Source organism: Manis javanica, chromosome 3 (assembly GCF_040802235.1).
Source record: "Manis javanica isolate MJ-LG chromosome 3, MJ_LKY, whole genome shotgun sequence".
Classification (NCBI taxonomy): domain Eukaryota; kingdom Metazoa; phylum Chordata; class Mammalia; order Pholidota; family Manidae; genus Manis; species Manis javanica.
The window spans coordinates 153,140,755-153,154,374 of NC_133158.1; the positions used below are offsets into that span (position 1 = coordinate 153,140,755).

General features: G+C 39.3%; 1 long non-coding RNA gene across 7 annotated transcripts in view; it reads right to left on the minus strand.

The window, feature by feature from the left end:
- Positions 1–13,620, minus strand: part of LOC108387343 (uncharacterized) — a 280,040-nt gene that overhangs the window by 58,231 nt on the left and 208,189 nt on the right. The window lies entirely within an intron of this gene.

The window sequence follows — 13,620 nt, forward strand, 5'->3', positions numbered from 1 at the left end:
ACATTACAAGGTGCTCTGGAGATTAGTGGGGTTGGAAAGCTAAGAGGTGGCATAATTGGAGAGACTGAGATTCCAGCCACTTGTGGAAAACAGGGATCCACATCCGGCTTCTCTGGTACAAAAGAATGGCGGGCAGCCTGAGAGACTTCCTAACAGCGAGAGGGCTCCTAAAGGGGCAAGGAATGCACAAAGCTTGCTGCACAGGAGAAAGGACAGGTGGACTAAATTGTCTGGGTGCACTCTGCTCACAGGCTGGGAACTTTCAGGAGCTTCAGGCACTCCATCCCCCTGGCTGGTTATGCAGCTCTGAGGCCCCCCACCATTATATGCAGCCTGCTGCACCTTCCTCCTGGGCGGCAGCACCTTGCAAACCCACTGCCTCTGCCATTTCACCAGGCCACCGAGAAGGCAGCCCCAACTATGGCAGCAACAAGTGCAAAGCATAGAGGCTTCTCCCTACCTGCTCGGCCCACTGGCCCTGGCAGTGGAGACAGGCATAGCAGCCGAAAAGCAGGAAAGACCCCTTTGCTGCCAACAGTCACTACTGCCACTCCCCTGTGACCCCCGCCATCGCTTCAGGGGCTGAGCAACTTCAGAGAGTAGAGTTTCTGGGCACTAGAGGGAGCCACCTACAAATATAAAACCAAAACCCCATAAACACCAGAAAGAGGGCCAAGTAAAACTGAACTCAACAATCTTCCTGAAAGAGATTTCAAAATAAAAATCATAAATGTGCTCATGAAGGTACAGAAAAATATTCAAGAACTCAGGGAAGAATTTCAGAGTGAGATAAAAATATTCCAGAATACAGTATCTGAAATGAAACACACAATGGAGGGATTTAAAGCAAATTAAATGAACTAGAGGAAATGGAAAATGAAATAGAAATCAGAGAACAGGAACACAAAGAAACTGAGGCACAGAGAGAAAGAGTATCTCTAGAAGTAAAAGAATATTGAGAGAACTGTGTGACCAATCCAAACAGAACAATATTCACATTGTATGGGTACCAGAAGAAGAGAGAGAAAAAGGGATAGCAAATGTCTTTGAGGAGGTAATTGCTGAAAACTTCCCAATCTGGGGAAGGGTATAGACTCTCAGGCCATGGAGGTGCACAGATCTCCCAACACAAGGGACCCAAGGATGACAACATCAAGACATATAGTAATTAAAATGGCAAAGACCAAGGATAAAGACAGTATATTAAAAGCAGCCAGAGAGAGAAAAAAGATCACATACAAAGGAAAAATCATTAGGTTATCATCAGACTTCTCAACAGAAACTTTACAGACCAAAAGAGAGTGGCAAGATATATTCAATGCAATGAAGCAGAAGGGCCTTGAACCAAGAATACTCTATCTGGCAAGATTATTATTTAAATTTGAAGGAGGGATTAAACAAGTTTCAGATAAGCAAAAACTGGGAGAATTTATCTCCCACAAACCATCTCTACAGTGTATTTTAGAGGGACTGCCAGAGACTGAAATGTTCCTAAGGCTAAATAACTATCACCAGACGAAATAAAACCATAGTAAAGAAAGTAGACCAATTAATTACTAAGCAGATGCAAAATCAAATCAACCACCCCCAAAGTCAATCAAGGGATAGACAAAGAGTACAGAATATGATACCTAATATATAAAGAATGGAGGAGAGAGGAGGAAGAAAAAGGAGGGGAAAAAAGAAACTTTTGATTGTGTTTGTAATAGTGTAGTAAGCAAGTTAAGTTAGACTGTTAGATAGTAAGGAAGTTACCCTTGAACCTTTGGTAACCAAGAATCTAAAGCCTGCAATGGCAATAAGTACATACCTATCCATAATCAACCTCAATGTAAATGGTCTGAATGCACCAATCAAAAGACTTAGAGTCACTAAATGAATAAAGGAACAAGACCTGTCTATATGCTGACTATAAGAGATTCACTTCAAATACAAAGACATACACAGTCTGAAAGTGAAAGGATGGAAATGATACTTCATGCAATCGCTAGGGAGAAAAAAGCAGGAGTTGCAGTATTTGTATCAGTCAAAATACACTTCAAAACAAAGAAAGTAACAAGAGACAAAGAAGGACATTACATAATGATAAAGGGGTCAGTCCAACAAGAGGATATAACCATTATAAATATATATGTACCCAACACAGGATCACCTATGTGAAACAAATACTAACAGAATTAAAGGGGAAATAGAATGCAATGCATTCCTTTTAGGAGACTTCAACACACCACTCACTCTGAAGGACAGGTCAACCAGACAGAAAATAAGTTAAGGACTCAGAGGCACTGACCAACATATTAGAACAGATAAACCTAATGACATCTACAGAACACTCTACCTAAAAGCAGCAGGATACACATTCTTCTCAAATGCACATGGAACATTTTCAAGAATAGATCATACACCAGGTCACCGAAAGAGCCTTAGTAAATTCAAAAAGTTTGAAATTGTACTAACCAGCTTCTCAGACCACAAAGGTATGAAACTAGAAATAAATAGTGCAAAGAAATAAAAAAAAAGCTGACAAACACATGGAGGCTTAACAACATGCTCCAAAATAATCAATGGATCAAAGGCCAAATAAAAATAGACATCAAGCAATATATAGAGACAAATGAAAACAGTAACTAAACACCAAAAAATCTGTGGCATGCAGTGAAGGCCATGCTAAGAGGAAAGTATTCTGCAATACAGGCCTGACTCAGAAAACAAGAACAATCCCATATGAATAGTCTAAACTCACAATTACTGAAACTAGAAAAAGAAGAACAAATGAGGCCCAAAGTCAGTAGAAGGAGGGACATAATAAAGATTAGAGCAGGAATAAATAAAATTGAGAAGAATAAAACAATAGAAAGAATAAATGAAAGCAAGAGCTGGTTCTTCGAGGAAATAGATAAAATAGATAAACCCCTAGCAAGACTTATCAAGACAAAAAGAGAGTCTACACAAACATAATCAGAAATGAGAAAGGAAAAATCACTACAGACACCATAGAAATACAAAAATTTATGAGAGAATACTATGAAAATTATATGCTAACAAACTGGATAACCTAGAAGAAATGGACAACTTTCTAGAAAAATAAAACCTTCCAAGCCTAATCCAAGAAGAAACAGAAAATCTGAATAGACCAATTAGCAGCAAGGAAATTGAATTGGTAATAAAAAAAACTACCTAAGAACAAAATACCCATCCTCCTTAAACTTTTCCAAAAAGTACAAGAGGAGGGAATACTTCCAAACCCATTCTATGAGGCCAGCATCACCCTAATACAAAAAAAAGGCAAAGACACCACACAAAAAGAAAACTACAGACCAATATCCCTGATGAACATAGATGCAAAAATACTCAACAAAATATTAGTAAACTGAATTCAAATATATCATCCATCATGATCAAGTAGGATTTATTCCAGGGATGCAAGGATGGTACAATATTTGAAAATCCATCAACATCATTCACTACAGCAACAAAAAGAAGGACAGAAACCACTGATCATCCCCATAGATGCTGAAAAAGCATTCGAGAAAATTCAACATCCATTCATGATAAAAACCCTCAACAAAAAATGGGTATAGGGAGCAAGTACCTCAACATAACAAAGGCCATATATGATAAACCCACAGCCAACATCATATTGAACAGTGAAAAGCTGAAAGCCTTTCTTTTAAGATTGGGAACAAGACTAGGATGCCTACTTCACCCACTTTCATTCAACATAGTACTGGAGGCCCTAGCCATGGCAATCAGACAACACAAAGAAATAAAAGGCATCCAGACTGGCAAGGAAGAAGCTAAACTGTCCCTGTTTGCAGATGACATGACATTGTACATAAAAAACCTTAAAGAATCCATTCCAAAACTATTAGATCTAGTACATGAATTCAGCAAAGTTGCAGGGCACAAAATTAATACACAGAAACCTGTTGCATTCCTATATACTAATAATGAACTAGCATAAAGAGAAACCAGGAAAACAATTCCATTCACAATTGCATCAAAAATAATAAAATACCTAGGAATAAACCTAACCAAGGAGGCAAAAGACCTATACCCTGAAAACTACAAGACACTCATGAGAGAAATTAAAGAAGACACTAATAAATGGAAATACATCCCATGTTCATGGGTAAGAAGAATTAATATTGTCAAAATGTCCATCCTGCCTAAAGCAACCTACAGATTCAATGCAATCCCTACCAAAATACCAGTGGCATTCTCTAATGAACCAGAGCAAATAGTTCTAAAATTCATATGGAATCACAAAAGACCCCAAATAGCCAAAACAATCCTGAGAAGGAAGAATAAAGCTGGGGGGATTACCCTCCCCAACTTCAAGCTCTACTACAAAGCCACAGTAATCAAGGCATTTTGGTACCAGCCCAAGAACAGACCCACAGACCAGTGGAAAAGAATTGAAAGCCCAGATATAAACCCAAGCACACATGGTCACTCAATATACAATAGAGGAACCATGGATATTCAATGGGGAAATGACAGCCTCTTCAACAACTAGTGCTGGCAAAACTGGACAGCTACATGTAAGAAAAGAAACTGGATTACTGTCTAACTCCATACACAAAAGTAAACTCAAAAGGGATCAAGGACCTGAATGTAAGTCATGAAACCATAAAACTCTTAGAAGAAAACATAGGCAAAAATCTCTTTAATATAAACATGAGCCACTTTTTCCTGAACACATCTCCTTGGGCAAGGGAAACAAAAGCAAAAGTGAACAAATGAGAGTAGTACATCAAGCTAAAAAGCTTCTGTACAGCAAAGGACACCATCAGCAGAACAAAAGGGCATCCTTCAGTATGGGAGAATATATTTGTAAATGACATACCTGACAAGGGGTTAACATCCAAAATATACAAATAACTCACATACCTCAACACCTAAAAAGCAAATAACCTGATTTAAAAATGGGCAGAGGATATGTACAGACAATCTCCAGATTGCCAACAGTCACAAGAAAATATGCTGCACATTGCTAATTATCAGGGAAATGTAAATTAAAACCACAATGAGATATTACCTCACACCAGTTAGGATGGCCAACATCGAAAAGACTAGGAACAACAAATGCTGGTGAGAATACAGAGAAAGGGGAATCCTCCTACACTGCTGGTGGGAATGTAATTTAGTTCAGCCATTATGGAAAGCAATATGGAGGTTCCTCAAAAACTAAAAATAGAAATACCATTTGACCCAGGAATTACACTCCTAGGAATTTACCTAAAGCAAACAAATTCTCAGAATCAAAAAGACATGTGCACCCCTATGTTTATTGCAGCACTATTTATAATAACCAACATATGGAAGCAACCTAACTGTCCATCAGTAAGTGAATGGATAAAGTAGAGGTGGTACATATACACAATGGAATACTATTCAGCCATAAGAAGAAAAGAAATCCTTCCATTTACAATAATATGGATGGAGCTAGAGGGTATTATGCTCAGTGAAATAAGCCAGGTGGAGAAAGACAGCACCAGGTGATTTCCCTCATTTGTGGAGTGTAACAACGAAGCAAAACTGAGGAACCAAAACAGCAGCATACACACAGACTTCAAAAAGGGACTAGCATTTACCAAAGGGGAGGAGTATGCTAGGGTGGGAGGAGAGGGAGGGAGAAGGGAATTGATGAGTATTATGATTAGTGCACATGGTGTGGGGGGGGGTCATGGGGAAGACAGTGTAGCACAGAGAAGACAAGTAGTGACTCTGTGGCATATTACCTCACCAATGGACAATGACTTCAATGGGGTATTGGGGGGACTTGATAATATGGGTGAATGTAGTACCCAGAATGTTTTTCATGTGAAACCTTCATAAGAATTTATATATCAATGATACCTCAATAAAATATATATATATATATATATATATATATATATATATATATATATATAAAAGAGTGATACTGGCCTCATAGTACGAGTTTGGAAGTACTTCCTCCTCTTCTACTTTTTGGAATACTTTAAAAACGATGGGTACTAGCTCTTCTTTAAATATTTGGTAGAATTCAGTTGTGAAGCAATGTGGTCCTGGAGTTTTGTTTGTTGGGAGCTTTTCAATTACCAGTTCAATTTCATTGCTGGTGATTGGTCTGTTCAGATTTTCTGTTTCTTCCTGGGTCAATCTTGGAAGTTTGTATTTTTCCAGGAAGTTTTCTATTTCTTCTAGGTTGTACAATTTATTGTCATATAATTTTTCAGAGTATTCTATAGTAATTCTTTGTATTTGTGGTATCCATTGTGACTATTCCTTCTCTGTTTATGATTTTGCTTGTTTGTGTACTCTTTTTTTTTATTGGTACGTTGGGCTAAAGATTTATCTATTTTGTTTATTTTCTCAAAGAACCAACTCTTAATTTCATTGATATTTCTATTGTTTTATTCTTCTCTATTTTATTTATTTCTGCTATGATCTTTATTATGTCCCTCCTTCTGCTAACTTTGGGTTTCATTTGTTCTTCTTTTTAGAGTTTCTTTAATTGTGAGTTTAGAGTGTTTATTTGGGATTGATCTTGTTTTTCGAGGTAGGCCTGTATTGCTTTGTACTTCCCATTTAGAACTGCCTTTGCAGTGTCCCACAAACTTTAGATTGTTTAATTTTTGTTTTTATTTGTCTCCATGTGTTGCTTGATTTGTTTTGATAGGTATTTTTGTGTTTGTAGGTATTTTTGTTTTCTTATTGTAATTTATTTCTAGTTTCATACCTTTATGGTCTGAGAAACTGCTTGATACAATTTCAGTTTTTTAAAATTTATTGAGGCTCTTTTTGTGGCCTAGTATGTGATCTATTCTGGAGAACATTCCATTATACTTGAGAAAAGTGTGTATCCTGCTGCATTTGGGTGAAATGTTCTATAGATACCTGTTAAGTCCATCTGATCTAATTTATTTTTTGTCTGGTTGATCTATTGATGTGAGTGGTGTGCTAAAATCTCCTAAAATGTATGTGTTACAATCTTTTTCCCCATTTAATTCTGTTAGTATTTGTTTTACATATTTAAGTTCTCTTATGTTGGGTGCATAGATATTTATGATGGTTATCCTCTTGTTAGATTGAAACCTTTATCATTATGTAATGTCCTTTGTCTCTTCTTTCTTCTTTGAAGTCTATTTTGTCTGATACAAGTACTGCTGCTCCTGCTTTTTTCTCCCTATTATTTGCATTAAACATCTTTTTCCATCCCCTCACTTTCACTCTGTATATGTCTTTGAGTCTCCTATAGGCAGAATATAGATGTCTTATTTCTTTATCCATTCTGACACTCTCTGTCTTTTGATTGGTGAATTCAGTCCATTTACATTTAAGGTAATTACTGATAGGTATTTAAGGCCATTTTATTCATTGTTTTCTGGTTGTTTTTTATAGTTCCTCTCTGTTCCATTCATCCTCCATTAGATTTTTCTCTTGTTATTTGATGGTTTCAGTGTTGTAATTGGATTTCTCTTGTCTTAATTTATTGTGTAACTATTATGGGCTTTAGGTTTGCGGTTACCATAAGGTTCAAGGATAGCTTCCTGACTATATAACAATCCATATTAAGCTGATGATTTGTCTATTTCAAACACAATCTAAAAGTATTTCTTTTTTCTTCTTCTTCATTCTCCACACTTTATGTATTAGATGTCATAAGCTGTACTTTTCATGTATCCTTCAATTGATTTTGTGTATAGTTTGTTTAACTATTTTTGTTTTAATTTCATACTTGCTTGATAATTAAATTGGTCTACTACCTTTACTATGGCTTTACTTTCACTGGTGAAAACTATTTAGCCTTAGGAACATTTCCATCTACAGCAGTCCCTTTAACATATCTTGTTAGCTGGTTTAGTGGTTATAAATTCCTTGAGCCTTTGTTTATCTGGAAATTGTTTAATACCAGTTTCAAATTTGAATGATAATCTTGCTGGATAGAGGATTCTTAGTTAAAGGTCCTTCTGTTTCAATATGTTAAATATTTCATGCCCCTCCCTTCTGGCTTGTGAAGTTTCTGCTGAGAAGTCTGCTGATAGCTTGATGCAGTTTTCCTTATAAATAATATTTTTTTCTCTCTGGCTGCTTTCAATAGTGTCGTCTCATCCTTAATCTTTGTCATTTCAATTATTATATGTTTTGGTGTTATTATCCTGGGGTTTCTTTTGTTAGGGGCTCTCTGGTCTTCCATTACCTGAGTGTCCATTTCCTTCCTCAGATTGAGGGACTTTTCAATAATGATTTCCTCAAAGAGACTTTCCATCCCTTTGTTTCTCTTTTCTCCTTCTGGTACCCCTATTATATGAATATTGTTTCATTTTTATTTGGTCACACAGCTTTCTTATTCTTTCACTCCTAGAGATCCTTTTTTCTGTTCCTCAGCTTGTTTTACTGTTTTCTAATTTCCATCTCATCTGTCTCCTTTAATTGCAGCAATGTATTATTCATTCTCTCCATTTCATATTTCATTTGAGTTACAGTGTTTTTTGGCTCTGAGTGGCTCTTTTTCAGATCTTCTATCTCTTTGTTGAAGTTCTCCCTGAGATCTTCAATACTTCTGTGAAACTCTGTGAACATATTTATGACTTTTACTTTGAATCTTTATCAAGAAGATTGTACTTTCCATTTTATTGAGGCTTTTTTCTGGTGTCTTGTTCTGTAGATTGTTTGGAACATATCCTCTGCCTCCTCATTCTGTCAGGGTTTCTGTGTTTCTTCCTTTGTATTAGATAAATCTGTTATGCTTCCTGGCCTAGAGAGTAATAGCTTTATGAAGGAGGTGCCCTGTGGTACCCAGAAGCTTAATACTCTTTATTGTGCAGTGCCTGGTTCTACTCTGTGGGAACCCCAGTTGTTGTTGGTGTGTAACGGGTATGGCCAACTTTCTGTTCATCTACCTGCAGTTGTCTGACTCTGCATCACTGGAAGATTGCCTCAGCCACTTTTGTGATCAGAGTAGTGACTTCTGCTGGGATGGTTGTGGGTGGGGCTGCCCTCTGGCTGCACTGCAGCAATAGGGGTGGGGCTGCAGTGTTAAAGGGGTTGGTTGGATAGATATTCAGCTCAGGGCAGGGCAGGGTTCAGCAAGTCACACAAGGTGGCAAGGTGTACTTTGGCAGTGGGTCACACAGACACTCCCTGGTGGTGCTGAGGTGTGCAGCACTAGGTTTGCCTGACTGAGAGGAAGAAGGAGCTCTCAGAGCTGGCTCCTTCAGGCACCTCCCTCATTGGGCTGAGACAGGGCCATGAAAACTTGGAAAGCTTCCCTTTTACTGCCAATCAGCAAAGTTCTGATGCTGCTGGGCTGAGTGGGCTGGCCCACCTGCAATGTGCTGGGAGGTGCCTGGGGGCTGAAGTGAGGGCTGTGGAGCATCTGTGGCTCCTGAAAGTGCCTGAACTGTTGAGCCCAGAAAGAGCTGGAGAGGTATCATCCACCTGCCCTTTCTCCAGTGGAGAGAGCTCCATCCAACCCTCACCCCTCACCCCTCTGGCACCTGTCCCACTGTTGGCAAATCTTTCTAACTGCTACCTTTGCTTTGGGTCTCAGCAGAACCAGTGGAGCATGCCTGTCCTCCACAAGCAGTTGGAATCTCAGCCTCCTGGAGTGTTCCAACTGTCCCAGTTGTCCAGCCCTACTAATCACCAGAACCCAAAGCAATGTGGACTCATGCTCCCAGAGCAGATCTCCAGGGCAGGTATGCAGCATTCCTGAGCATCTATCCCCTCCCTGCCCTGTTCTTCTTCCTCCTACCTGTGGGCTGGGATGGGGGAAGGGCTTGGGTCCTACTTGATTGCACCTCTCCCATGTTACCCATTTCTGTGTGGTCTTCTCTTCTTCCCCAGGTATCGTTGGTCTGTTTTGCCATCTTCAGGTCATTTCCAGGGTTAGTTGTATTTGCTGTAGTTGCTTCCTTGGTGTGTGTAGGAGAGGAGGTTACCACTTCTCCTTCCTATTCTGCCATCTTTTCTCTCCCTCTATCACAGGCTGCTTTGATTTGTAATCATCAGTATATTCATTTGCTATACTCTTTCATTTCTGTATCCATAATACCTAGTGCAGAGCATCCTACAGAGTGGGCTTTCAATAAATGTTGCATTGCATTATCTTGTTATGTTATGGGATCAGGAGAAACAGGCTGATGTTCTCTATAAGTTGTTTAATACAGAACAGGTTTCCTCCCATTGAATGTCATAGAAATCATGGACCATGAGCCATGATGTATCTTTTTGTTATTCCTTTTTATTTCTCACATTCATATCTCCCAAGTTTTAAACTGAGAAACTCATATTCCCTTCCATAGAGTGGTTGACCTAGTGGACTTTCAAAAGTGGTATGTAACTGGTTATGTTCCTTTGGAGCTTAAATCTTTTAGATGTCCTTTAGATATTCTACAGTTGAAGACTGACCACTCTGCTTGCTATATGCTATAAATTCTTCAGTTGCAAGTTTCTCACTTTCATGAACTCTCATTTAGCTCCATCCCTGACTACACACCCGGCCTGGACAGAATACTACATTTCTTTTTTTTTTTTTGCATTACATACTTTACAATATTGAGAAAGAAAAGGGAGACATAAGGAAAAACATTGTCTTTGTGACTTGTCTGATTCAAACAATCTCATAGTTTCCTAAGGCATCATTAGAAATGAATCATAGGCAGTAAATGAGACTCCAATCTATATATAATGCCACAAGTCTTAAAATCCATTATCCAGTCAGTGGTTTTTAAATTTCAGTCAGGGTCCTAGAACACTTGACACACTCTAAGGAGAGTTTAAGGAAAGTATTTTTTCACAAAAATGGGCTGGAGTTACGGGAACCAATAAGTAATGGTCAAATACCCAAGGATGAGCCACAGTGGGGAGGTATAACCATTCATAGAGTTGGAAGGGCAGAGTAATGGACCGGGTAGGACATGAGCCCTGGGAGAGGAGCTGCCTGGCAGGAGCTGTGGTCTTAAGGAGAGGAACACAACTGCCAAATCCAAACCTGGCAGGGGAATAAATAACCCATCCTGTTTCCTCCCCTGCTTTGCTCTCCTGAGGGTGGTTCCCATTGGCCAAACCAACTGAAGGTCTCCAGATATCTGCATCCAAGGATATAGAACATGGGGAGAGCTAGGAGTATTGTTGGAGGATCAAAGAGTACACAGCCACTCACTATATCAGTCAGGGTGCAACAGGAACAAAGAGCAACCCCTAGTAAGAAGACATTCATTTACTAAACGTCAATTTACCAAAGTGTGGGCAGGACATCAGGGAACCACAAAGCACAGTGCAGTTAACCTGGAGTTAGTAGCAATGGAGCTGTTACCACCTAAGGATTCTAGTACCAATTCCAAAATGTGGGCTTTTCCCCCACACCACCAAGCAATTCTCTGACACTGGTGGGGTATCTTACAATTCAACTCAATTTTGATACTATCTACCCAGAGATAGCATCAGATCCCATAGGTTAAGGACTCAGTCTCACAAGACTACCCCCCCTTCAGATGTCAGTTGCAAGTTCAGGTTGTTATCTGTGCTTCTACTGACTGGATAGAAATTGGAGGTTCCCACAGACCCCTCCTCGGGTTTGATTAATTTGCTAGAGCAACTCACAGAACTCAGAAAACCAGCCCACTCACTACATGGCCAGTTCATTACAAAGCATATTAAAGGATACAACTGAACAGCCAGATGAAGTGACACAGGGGGCAAGGTCCAGGACAAAGGGGCTTCTGTCCCCACGGAGTTTGGAGCCCAGCATGATAGCATGTGGAAGTGTTCTGGTTCACCAACATGGTAACTCTCTGAACCCCATCCTTTTGCGTTTCTATGGAGGCACATTGCATAGACATGATTGATTAAATCATTGGCCATTGGTAATTGTACTCAATCTCCAGCTGCTCTCCCCTCTATGGAGGTCAGTGGGGTGGGACTGAATGTTCCAACCCTCTAATCACATAGTTAGGTTTCTTAGCAACCAGCCTGCATCCTTACCTAGGGACTTTCCAAAAGTTCCCTGTTAACATAAAAAGTCCTTTACCACTCTCAACACTTAGGTAATTCCTAGGGTTTTAGAAGCTCTGTGCCAGGAATGAGACAGAGACAAAATATATACATGTGCTATTATAAATCATAACAGCACACCACCACCCAGCCCCAAAAAGATACGGGGAGATTGCTGGCACCAGCACCCAGGAGGAGAGCGTGTGTGGAGGAAGCTGTCTTGGGAGGAACAGTGAGCTTTGGGGAAGGAGCACAAGCAGCCCAAGGGAGGGCCTGGGGAGAGATGCCCTGACATCCTCCCCTCAGACCACCTTCCAGGCCCCCCTTCCTACTGCCTTCCTACTGGAGGCCCAGGCAAGAGAGCTCCTGTGATGTGTCCATATTTGTCTCCTGAAAGAAGGTAGGGTGTAGAAGGGTGAAAAGTGACTCTGGAGAGGCAAACTAAAGATATCTGGCGCACCCGCTTTTAACTCCCTCCCTTCCTTCCTTTCACTAAGTTTTACTAATTTTTGTATTAAACAATGTGTTAAATGCCCCTGCATACGTTATTTTATTTAAACCTTGAAATTTCCAAGGCAGAGAGCTGTTGACTTCTCAACAGTACTCAACTTTTTTAGTTAAAAGGATTCCTTTTGGAAAATAGACCTTCACTGGAACCCTAATATATGAAAGTAATAAAGCAGTATTTATTATTGAAAAATCTTTAAATATAACTTTATAACATGTCTTTATTATTAGGCTAACCAAGGAGAACAGTAACAAGGTGTTTGGTTAATGCAGTTCGAAATAGGTCTCACTGGCCTACCCTGGCACCAGCAAAAGGAAACCCTGATAGACTCCCTGGAACAGACAATCACTGATATAAGTGACTGGGAAAACATATAGCTTCAATTTTTCCAACCTACAACTTCTTTGCAATGCCTTTTTGTAATTCAAATCTGACTACTAAAATGCAGGGATGACTGACAGCTACACTTTTCCAGTCACCAGGTCAGAAATACCTCAACCCTCTGAAAACTCATCCTTTATGCCTCAGTTAACGAACACTTTGAAGCAGCTTAGCCCAGGAAATGAAGGCTCTTGTTAACAGAGATTTAGGAAGCCAGGATGTGATTAACCATGTTGGCACTTTGCCAAATGAGCAGTTAACAGCCCAGGCCAGGAAAACAAATGCTGATTAGTAATCCCTGGGCTTACAAAGGGGGGTTAGAACCAGTCCTAACAATCTGCTGTGACAGACCAGAAAATTCCTATTTTGTAGCTGTAACTGTGCTGCCTTAAAAAAAAAATGTATTCATCTAATCAAAATTTATTCATCAATGCCTCTACTTGTAAAGAAAAACCAAATCCCATAAGATTCTTTGTATTTAAATTTAACAAGCTAGAAATCTCCTAGGCACTCTGTATAAAACATAAAATCAGATGCTGAACATACCCATAAGGTTTCTAATGGTTAATGTGTTTGTTTTAAAAATGCTTCAATGCCTAATTCATTCATTCATTCATTCATTCAACAAATATTTGAATGCAGGTCAGGTACCAACAGCTATTCTAAATTCTAGTGATAAGTCTCAGTGAGCAATACCAGAAAGTTCTGAAGTTGATTAAAATTGGTATACCAGTTTTGAATGCATT